Genomic DNA, 9,934 nt, shown 5'->3' with positions numbered 1-9,934 from the left:
GGGGGAAATGATGAAGCCAGACGATGAAGCCATGGGGGAAATGATGAAGCCAGACGATGAAGCCATGGGGGAAATGATGAAGAGAAGTCAAAGAAAAATGTGACAATTTATTCCATTCCTTTTGGAAATGTTTCATCTGTACGAGTAGTATTAGTAATAGGGGCACGAGACCAGCTATACCGATGCATATTCCCTTTTCTCATATGAATTGGCACTGGCTGGTGGTATGCTCGCAAATGGAATGTCCCCCAATTGTTTTGAATGGTATGTATACTTGGAGACACATATGTCTAATCCCACAGCGTACAATAAGAGAGTGGTCATAATGTGACGTGATGTTGTAATTAGTCCCAATGCAGATGGTCAATTGTAAGATGATATTGACACCACACTCATTAGCATCACTGTCACTAACCGCCATGACGACGAAGGGTCAAAGGTCAAATGTCCAGTTTTGAATCAGTATTACTGATGCAGCATTATTTTCAACACATATATCTATATACATACTTTATACCACCTTGACCTCCAACAATAAACAGTTGTAGATTGCTGCGTCATGTCTTTCAGTGAACTGTTTGTTGGGTTAACCATTCTACCTCTTACTACGAGGGATGCAGATCAGTGAAGATCCGGGTTAGCCTTGATCTTCAGTCACCCATGCTTGTAAGAGGCGACTATCAGTATCGGGTGATCAGACTCGCTGACTTGGTTGACACGTCATCGGATCCCTATTGTGTGGATCGATGCTCATGCCGGTGACCACTGAATTGTTTGGTCACGGCTCGGTGATTTACAGACAGCCGCCATATAGCTGGAATATTTCTGAATGCGGCTGCAAACAACAAACAAACACATATGCAAACAAACAGAGGATGCTCGGTACCCCGGTGTAGACGTATTCGCAGTTGAGTGGGTGACTTAGGTTTTACGCCGCTATTACCAATATTCCAACAAGTGAACAGGGCTACCCCACTGGCCCTATTCGCTGTGATGAAAACTGTTAACCATCTGTCATCAAGTATATCTAACTGAAAGAGCAACTCATATTTTGAGTCAGTGGTTGTAGGACTCATTTAGTAGTGTTCTAGTAATATCACAGCGAACAGCGCCGGAAACAGGCTACACACATAAAGAATCGAACCCACGGACACGGTGCCAATTTCGGGAGCTGATCCATCTTCCTCATTCCCTTTCATTCAGAGAAGGCGAGGTGGGGCTGGGACTAGGGCTGGTGGTGGTGGTGGGGTTGGGGTGTGTGAAATAGCGGAGTTTTACAACGTGTGAATGAGTAAGCATGGTTTTACACTGCTTTTAGCAATATTCCTGCAATATCACGGCTGGAAACTCCACAAATGTGCTTCACACATGTGAGGAATCGAACCCGCTTATTTGGTGTGACGAGCACACACTTCAGCCGCTAGACTACTCTACCGCTTCCGAGTTATAGATGAGAAGACAGTCTGGGAGATGACCCAGCTCTATCCATTGGCCTCATCCGTGGCAAACAAATGAAACAATCGTTAATTACTCGGCAATATTCCAGCTATATGGCGGTTGTCTGAGAATAATTGAGTCTGGACCACACAATCCAGTGATTAACATCATGAGCATCGGTGGGGTAGTGGTGGTGCGTTAACGGGTTCTCAACAGTTTTTTGAGCTGTCGAGATTACACTCCAACTGCACAGACAGTGAGTTTTATGTACTTACTAATTGCATATTCGGGCGCCCCGATATCATTTTCACCCTTGAAGAAATCATAGACCTTTTACCAATCATAGACTTTGGGTCAGGAGAAATTTCCATTTTCTCTCACTTTATCAATCAGCAGTAATCGCATGCCTCTGACGTCACTAATGCACGTGCATCTCTGTGCATCACGTGCATCTCTTTTAGTTGCCACTACTCCCGTGTAACAAAGTTAGTGATAATAAAATAAAAAGTAAGTAAGTAATCACTGTAAGTATTTTACATTGTAGACATTACAAATATGAATTCCATCGGAAGACAAGATCCAAACATGTCGGGCAGATTTCAAGTGACCTATAGCGTGTTGACAGGAAATTTCAGCATCTCCAACTGCCAGCATTCAACTGCAACAAGAAAATGTGCAGGAGATACTGGAGACCCTATCTGGACGATCCTAAGAAATGGACTAAATATTACTACTTGAAGACCAAGGGCTATCCCAGTCCCTTTACGATTGTAGACGATTATGTGATCTATTACGAGAAACAAGGGGTCAAGATGGACCTACCCACTTCTACAGACACTTTTGCTCTCACGTATCCCACAGATTTTTAAATAGAGATAAAAGCCTAAATATGTCATTTGTAGTAGGACTGTCGCCGTGTGAACATGTATTCCTGTCCAGTATACTCATATTCGAACAAAACATTCAGGGGAGGATCCCAAGTAGCAACAGCAGCAGAAGCAGCAGCAAGAGCAGAAGCAGAAGCAGCAGCAGCTCCATGTGGGTGACGAATTTAGGTTGCGACAACCATTTACGAGGGTGGCTGAAAAGTTCTAAGCCTCACTGTGAAAAAAAGTGACAAAGTCCACGTTTGTAATTTATTTTTCTACATAGTCCCCTTCCAAGTTCACACACTTTTGCGAGCGATGCTGCAAGGCCCGAATCCCGGTCAGGAAGAAATCTTCTTCAGCTACCCTAAAAAAAATCAGTCACAGCGGAAATGACGTCATCATTACTTGTAAAATGGCGACCGGCGAGTTCCTTTTTCATTTTGGGGAACAGGTGGAAGTCAGAAGGAGCCAAATCAGGTGAATAAGGAGGATGGTCAATGAGTTCAAAGCCACAATCGCGGATTGTTGACATGGCCACCACTGATTTGTGAACAGGCGCATTGTCTTGGTGGAAGAGGACACCTTTAGCGATCATCCCTCGTCGTTTGGCTTTGATTGCTTCTCGCGACTGGTTCAGTAGATCAGCATAGTATCAGCCGTTGATAGTTTGACCTTTTTCAAGATAATCAATGAGCAGAATACCCCTGGAATCCCAAGAGACTGATGCCGTCACCTTTCCAGCTGAAGGAACAGACTTGGCTTTCTTCGGAGCTGGTGAATCAGGATGCTTCCACTGTTTTGACTGTAGTTTTGTTTCTGGTTGAAAGTGATGTATCCAGGTCTCATCCATGGTTACAAATCGTGCCACAAAATCATCGGGATCTGCTTCAAAACGACGCAAATTGTCAAGGGACGTCTGGAACCTGACAAGTTTCTGTTCTGCTGTCAAGAGCTTTGGCACCCATCTTGCAGAAACTTTAGTCATTCCTAATTCGTTGGTAATAATATGCTCAACCCTCTCATGAGAGATGCCCACTACACTAGCAATATGTCGAGTAGTCAATCGTCGATCATCCATCAACATATCGAGCACTCGCGTGATGTTTTCTGGAGTGGTTGCTGTTGAAGGCCTTCCTGAGCGTGGGTCATCATCAAGGCTTTGTCTGCCACGCTTAAATTCTGCAGCCCACTTCTTTACTGTGGAAAATGAAGGAGCATCATCCCCTAGAGTGGAGACCATGTCAGCATGTATCTGTGTTGGGGACATCCCTTTCTTTTGCAAGTACTTGATGACTGCCCTGTATTCAGTTTTGTCCATTTCTGATGATTTCAGAGGGTAGGTTTACCAAAAGAGCTGTAGATGAGATAAAACTATTAGTACGTTTGTAGTTCTTGTGTCTATGATTCACTAAATGATTGTCCTCATTGGTGGCAAACACCTGTCTCTACCTGGTGGGGAAAAACCACTCAGGCTGAGAACTTTTCAGCCAACCCTCGTACCATGATTGTCTCTGGGCCGACCTCCTGTGGAAAAACCTACTTAGTGAAGCAACTTCTAGAACGGATGGGCATTAAACCGTATCCTTAACCACTTGCTGGTTGATCTAAAACCCCAAACACCTCCCCATTTGCGACTTTGTCTGCGTTCAGTTTAAGAGGAAACCTTCAAGCTAGGACGATTCAGTCAGAGTTCGATGTTCATCGTGAGCAGACGTGTGAAAAACAGCTCTCAGCCATGCCATCTTGTGATGACTGCGGACTCATGTTTCAAGATCCCTCTGATTTGCAAAAACACAGGCGAAACTGGTGTCCTGAAAAGTCCAATGGGGGCCGATGTGAAGAGACCACGTCCCCTGTCAGAATGTGACTATTGTGGACAAGTGTTTAGCAGTAACCATAACTTACAACGACATTTACACGACAAGCAATGTCCTGAAATGGAACAGGATGATTATGATGATGATCAGTCATTAAGCATTGTCAACAACAGGAAAAGTAAGATGGCTGATTGCGAAGAGCAAGGTATCTGGCAAATATATTCACGTACACGTGAGCTGAATAGAGATGTACTGGATGAGAAACGCCAGCTGTACACGAAAAGAGGTTTTAGTGAGGATGTAATCCAAACCAGACTGAAAAAATTAACCTGGATCGCGCTGAAGGAGACGTATGCTCACTTTATTACTTATCTGTACCATATGCAGTGGGACCCAAAGACACAAGGGATATTAACAGAAGTAAAAGATAGCAACAATATGTATAATGATATGTTTTCAAAATTGTACAAATACAAGGCTTGGGTGGAATGGTTGACTGACAACGACGACAATGACGACGAAGACGATGATGACGATGATGATGATGATGATGATGATGATGATGATTGTGGTGGTGGTGGTGGTGATGGTGATGATGATGACGATGATACAGACACCCTATCTGAGACAGAGAGCGAAGGACAGGATGATGATGAAGGACAATGACATGTACAGTAGAATATTGGGCGTGCTCCTATCCCACAGTTTTACTTATTTGAAAACGGAGCTAATAAAGCATGAAATCTATATATCTTTTGTGTTTCTTAATGTATGATACCCACCTTTAGTCACAAGGTGTGTGCCAAGTGGATGCTCCCCATGGAGTTGTCCATTGAGCAGGGGAACATGCAACAATTTACACCAATGCGTTGTCCGACACTATAAAACTTTCCTGATGGAAGTCTAAGGAAGCGCACGTACAGGGCAGCTATAGGACAGAGTAAAGTTAGAACAAAATCTATACATCACTTTTTGAGAATATTCAAATTATTCATTTTTGTTTGTTTTAAAATGTCTTATCATGAGGCATTCATTCAATCCTATTTATCCAGAGCAAATTCATAATTCCATCCTAGTAACACTGCGAGCGGCCTCGTACGCATACACGCAGTACTGTCTGTTGCCAGTCTAACAGTCGAAACATAATAGTCCCTCCTCGCTAGAGCAATGTGGGTAACCACATGTTTAATTGCAGCCTAGCATTACTTTAAGCCGACCCTAAAGGTTAAACTCGTTGAGGCTCGTATTTGTATGGCAATACTGTCTAGTTAGTCTAGCGTCGGTCCGTACATGAACGGTTTCTGATAAAACGTATTAGAGACTTGCGCCTGTCTACCCAAAACTTGTTGGCGTTAATATGTGGCGGTAACTGAGAGATACACATATGTGTACTTTCATCTCATGTACCTTGGTGGTTGATTCATTCCATACAGTCACAAACATATGAAGTTTGGGTTTTACTTGTCAATATTATCCTTGAATTCGCACCTCCCGCATTGGATACACTGGTTTAGTATGAAATTTTGGCATGTTGGCATTCCCCGGCAGGATACCAGAAGGATAGGGAAAGTAACTATGGCATAACGGTAAGTCATTTTGATTCGCTTAAACATGTAGTATGGCAAATGCGTCCTTAAGCCGGCGAACTATTTACATATGTGTATGTTTCATCTCTGAATGTGTATGGATCCAAACAAACCACAGCAGGCATAAAATATAACATGGAAGAGAAAAATCTGATGAGATATCATATGACACCTTGGCTGAGTGAGCTCTCTCGGCTGTAGGCTGAGAGTGCACCATATGCCTCAACGTCGCGCACTTTGAGATGTGCGACAGAAAAGGTGATTGAGTATGGAAACATGTAAACATGGTGTAAAGACAAGTTAAGTGATTATTGTCAGCGGAGTTCAAATGAAAACCGGATGAAACAGGTTTGTAAACCAGTAAGTATTGATACATGCTGATTGGTCCAAATCGATGGGGTGATGCCATGGTGTGATGTGTCATACAGGTTCCACGGGGGTGTGAGCCAGGTGTTTAATTAGGTCATTGGAGCGCCTGAGTGAGTTCGATACTGTACGGTGACTGGTCCAAATGAATGGCGTGATGTGATGTGATGGTGTGATGTGTCATACCGATTCTCACGGGGCTACGCGGTCATTGACTTCCGCGACATGAGGTCACGCAGGTGTTTGATGACGTCGTTTTTCTGCTATTTGAGCCTGTATACAACAAATGACACTAAACAAATGACACCAAACAAATTACTTCATGGAAATATGTATCAGGTCTTTAAGAGAAATAGTGGCGCAGGGGTAGCCCAGTGGTTAAAGCGTTCGCTCGTCACACCGAAGAACCGGGCTCGATTCCCCGCGATACAGTGTGTAGCTTCCATTTCTGGGGTCTTCTGCCCTGGCATAGCCATATAGCTGCCGCCGTATTGCTGAAATATCGTGGGGATAGTGAGGCATAAAACAAAAATCATTCACTTACTGGACAAAGCAGGATGTTGAGCTATGATCATGTTTTCATTCAAAAATTACACCCCCATGCGAATCTACGAACGGAATGACCCAAACATTAGGTGATACTTGCCCTTTGTAAAACTGGTGTGCTGATTTCACACACTTCAGAAAGCAAAGCACAGAAGAGAACCACCTTCTAATCGCCCCCATGAAGTCACGACTGAAGGTAATGTCAGTGCTGTTCTTGGCACAATACTGCAGGACAAGCGTGTGACCATTGCACAATTAGCTGGTGCACATTGCTTTAGTAAAATGTCATTCTACCATGACTACATGAAATGCTCGAATTTGATTGGACCATGAATATACATAGACACTGAGTCTGATGAAGACTGCATCACCGCGCACGTATACAACACTGCGTCACTTCTTCAGCTTGGTCACCAACATGGCTGATATCAACACTACAGGCGTGATGGAAATGCTGTTAAAACATTTATTATACTCTAAAGACACTTGTAAGAAATCTAGGATGATTATATTGATCACCAGGCAAACAGTCAAAGTATGCAGTGAAGGAATGTGATCTCACCGATGCCCGAAATGTTTACATTAACTTCAATTGAAGGTCATGGCATAATTACGATAGACTATTTACCGAACTGCGAGACCATAAATGGTGCCTATTGTGCAGATGAACTGTGCAGATTGTGTAGTAACATCAAAGAAAAAACGCAAAAGAAAGCTTTGCAGAGGTGTTTGGCTGCTTAAAGACAATGCTACAGGTGACATTGTTCAAGTATCAGTCACAGGCTTGTGACTGTAAGATCCCCGCATCCAGGCCCTCTCTGACTTAGCCCCCGTTCCTCGGCTCAAATCATAGCTCCGAGTCCGCATGTTTTACGTCATCTTTCAGTGAGCAAGTGAGTTAAACTTTAGTTTTATGTCACACTCAGGACTATACCAGCTACATGGCGGCGGTCTGTAAATATTCATGTCTAGCCAGACAATCCAGTGATCAACAAACTGAGCATCGATCTACTCAATCGAGATACCATGACGCGTCAACCAAGCCAACGAGCTTGACCACCCGATCTCGTTAGTCGCCTCTTACGATAAGCATGGTTTCTGAAGACTGGATATATTCCCCTTCCATTAACCCTTTTTGTGAAGACCTAGAACTCTTCTCACTAATTTTCAAATTCAATAGGAATCCCTTTCTTCATATTGACTTTTATTTTCCAGATTTTCAGATTCTCGCCCAACACTGAAAAGATTAATATCAGTTGCTTAAAAGCGTTTCTTCTTACTTTGAGAGGTGATTTATGGTCCTCCAACATTGCGGAAGAGCTTTGCTCTGACATAGGACATGGCGCAGGAAGCATCGTGCTCATGCTGCCAGCTACCTTACACCCTGGGCCTTTGCAATCTGTCACGTGGGTGAGGGACATCACATTAAACAAACATTTCCTTTGCCCCTGACGTGAATTTCTACTCGTCATATTTTTACTGTGTGAAGTTTGACAGCCTATTAACGTAAAGTCATTTGTCAGTGTTATAAACACTTGTCAGCTGGTCACATTAACCATTTGGAATTGTGTAATGGGTTAGAATTTGAAAAGTGATAGCAGCATCGTTGGAGGTATACACAGAGGAATATACAAAGGTGTGTGTGTGTGTGTGGGGTTCACTCTAAGGGTGTTGGGGTTGGAGGGGGTGGGGGGAAGGGTGTGGAAAGATTGGCGGGGTAGTAAACACTTCCTCTCCACGAAAGTTTCCATGGTCATTTAATATACTTTCAGGACAAAAAGGACCCCCCTATAAATATATGCACCTATGATGCGGTCTGATGTACCCTCTGTGTTGGATACCCGTGAAGGTCCCGGGGCAGAATAGGCCTTCAGCAACCCACGCTTGCTATGAAAGGCGACGATGCTTGTCGTAACAGGCGACTAACGGGATCGGGTGGTCAGGCTTGCTGACTTGGTTGACGCATGTCATCGGTTCCCATTTGCGCAGATCGATGCTCATATTGTTGATCAATGGATTGTCTGGTCCAGACTTACTTATTTACAGATCGCCGCCATATTGCTGTAATATTGCTGAGTGCGGCGTAAAACTTAACTCACTCACTCTGTGTTAGAGTGAACCCAGAGTCTTCTGGCTCCACCACGCCATATGCAACATTTCTCAAAACAAATAATGTTGCATGTCTTCCATTGTTACCAAAATATCCATTATATGATTATTAAGAATAAAAGTATTAAGATTACAATATTGCTTTACAAAGTCCGAATGAATTAATGCAACGTTGCATTAAATTGATTCACGACCGTCCTCTTTCTTGTTCTTTACAAATATCCTATAACTTGTGATTGAGACCAGTTCGACAGACACCCAGGACACCCTGTGCCAGACACCGTGTGTCACAGTTTGAATTTACATTTCACGAATGCCAAGTCCTGTCTGTTTGGAAGCTGCTCGACTCGAAGTTTCAATTATCAGGCCAGTCATAATAAGTCGTTTTAGTGTATCAATAGCAAGTTTAAGTGCCCCAATATAATTGTCGAAAAAACGTGACATTGTGCCTTTCACGTGGGCAATAGAACAAATCGCAAAATCACATAATAGCTCAATAAGTTCTGAAACCAACCCATCCTTACAATGACAAAGTAAACATTACTTTTTCAAAACTGCAGCATTCAGAACGTAAATGTCATTGTCAGAAAATGACTTCTCCCTGTGACATGGGTTAGGCACATTCCTTTCCTTCATCAGCTGTTTGATCGGCTATTCTAGATGTCATAAAGTGCAATGTTTGTGGTTTTTGTTGCAGTTAAATGTTGCCATTGTTATTGCTAATAGCTCCCAGTTATAGTGATGTTGTAAGAACGAGTTATTTTGTGAGAAAAATAAAACAATAGGTTTTATTTGAATTGCCTGTAGTGCTTATACAGCATTGTGTTTACACACGGTCAGACTTATTACCCACGTTAACAACATAAGAGGAAGCCGTGGCAGTAACATAAATGCATTCGTTGTCGCATTATCCATTGGTGTATACGGTCTGATGGCACATGGTCACAGGGAACATATAGCGAAACCCTATGAAGATATGGCTGTCTATAGTTTTTGTTGTGTCGATTTTTTTATGTTAAAAGTATTTTTCCAACCGGAGCACGGGAAGTAGGCTGCCCACCTTTGATCGCTTCGTTCGCATATAAGAAGGCCCTATGAGATAAGTTTGCTTGTTGGTGACGTTTCACACAAAAATGCGACGTTCAGACTACGAGACGTTGAAACACTTGTACATGAACCCCTCGTACGAGTAACAGCCGGTGCA

This window comes from Haliotis asinina, chromosome 14 (assembly GCF_037392515.1).
Source record: "Haliotis asinina isolate JCU_RB_2024 chromosome 14, JCU_Hal_asi_v2, whole genome shotgun sequence".
NCBI classification, from domain to species: domain Eukaryota; kingdom Metazoa; phylum Mollusca; class Gastropoda; order Lepetellida; family Haliotidae; genus Haliotis; species Haliotis asinina.
This window is presented reverse-complemented; position numbering follows the sequence as displayed.